General features: G+C 33.5%; 1 long non-coding RNA gene across 1 annotated transcript in view; it reads left to right on the forward strand.

The window, feature by feature from the left end:
* The window catches only part of LOC111461950, a 7,103-nt gene extending 6,425 nt beyond the window's left edge, over window positions 1-678 (forward strand). Inside the window, exon 3 of the long non-coding RNA XR_002713668.1 lies at window positions 612-678. This is a non-coding gene — a long non-coding RNA (uncharacterized LOC111461950). The remainder of the gene's footprint in view (window positions 1-611) is intronic.
* The last annotated feature ends 1,094 nt before the right edge of the window (window positions 679-1,772 follow it).

A 1,772-nucleotide genomic window follows, 5' to 3' on the forward strand; every position in this document is an offset into this window, starting at 1 on the left:
TCTCTCTCTCGTTTTCATTCCATTTGCTAAAGGTTCTTCATTCTCCCTTTCCATACTCTCTCTCTCTCTCGTTTTCATTCCCATTCCATTTTTAATTGTAATTTTTGTATCTTCCAAGGTTTGATTTAGGGTAATTCTTTTGTTTTGTTTTTTTTTTTTCTTCAGCATGATCAAGACCCTTCAAATGACCCTCCCTCTCAAATCTCCTTCTTCCTTTCGTGTGGGTCTTTCTCTCCTAATTCGTGGGTTAGTCATATTCTCGTCAGAACCAAGGAAACATCACCGCTGCCCGATGAACCCTCTGCAATTTTCTAAGGCCAAGAAAACACTATGCTGCTCAACTAGACATCTCTTCCAAACCAGATTACTAACATCTTCATAAAATGTGTTTTTCGACCTCTTTTTTAATTTTTGAGATCCAAGCTTCACATTTATTCAAGTCCAACGCTTGGCTTGCGGGGGTGTTAAGGATATTTAGTTATGGATTATGGTTTATCAAATGTATGCATTTCGATTAGGGTCGTATTCTATGGTTACGACTCTACCATATATGTCTTTTTCTTTCCGTCGAAAATCGATTTTACGGTATAGACGCTTATGACCTCCCCTAGAAGAAAGGACTCAATTATGTAATGATGAAACTGAAAACGACTATTTACCAAAAACATATGATCCTTTAATATATGATTGACGATATTTAGCCTTCTATTACGGTTTACTAGAGGTACCATATTTGTTCATTTATTATAGTCAAATATCTAGATATTTGCCTTCGCTTACAATAAGTACCATATTTTCCTAAACGCAAATATATTGTATCCTTTTATTGCTCATTACATTTATTGTTTATTCCATATCTTTTGCAATTTATTTGATTATTTCAATGATTATGAACAGAGAACTTTCACTACCATTTAGGTGTGGTAGTTTTAGCAAATATTCTCACATGTAACCAAGTTTCCAAACACGTATGAGCAATTAAGTAACTATTTGAATATTTTTTGAAGAAATACTTGTAGGAATAAACTAGGACTTCGTAAGATAATCAGGAAAAATGAAAAGTTGATTGATTTAGCTAGTATCCATGTTTAAGGACTCCTCCACTCTAATTGAAGTTGAGACTCTTGGCCGAGTATAAACGATTCAATCACGTAGATATGAATGTTATTAGAAGAATTTTTCAAATTTTATTTTTTGGAGGACATGTTCACATGGTTGAATTATTCTGTATGCTCATAATTTATTGTTAGAGTTTCAAGATTAGAAATCAATTAACTACGTGCACCTAGAACCCCAACTAACTTTGAGGGGGTGAATTACACAATTTGAGTAGGAGGATGAGGTTCAATTAAACTAATAGGGTTAGATTACCCAATGATGAAATTAGCTATCTCTTCGGGCTCAGATAGAACACAACCATGATAAGGTTGAATAAGATATAAGATATTATGAGAGTTCTACAAGTAGGTTTCAAATAAGAGCATTTTTATATATATAGTTTCTTTTTGACTCAAATGAGAGGGAGGTTACGGAAACTCGTTTCTGTGTTATTTTTTGAAGTTATGGTTGAGTTTCAAGATTTATTATTGACATAAACTTGGAGATCCATACATGCTCTACGAGTTTTCTCTACCTCTACAACGTTGAGGTTAGAATTGTCAAAAGTTGAAAGCAACGTTCAAGCTTGTGGTTAACAGCCACATACTCTTACTAGTTGAGTTATTTCAACCTTCGATTGTTAAAAAAAAATTAATGTAATGCATGCTAATAAC

Source organism: Cucurbita moschata, unplaced genomic scaffold (genome assembly GCF_002738365.1).
Source record: "Cucurbita moschata cultivar Rifu unplaced genomic scaffold, Cmos_1.0 Cmo_Scf00026, whole genome shotgun sequence".
Lineage (NCBI taxonomy): Eukaryota > Viridiplantae > Streptophyta > Magnoliopsida > Cucurbitales > Cucurbitaceae > Cucurbita > Cucurbita moschata.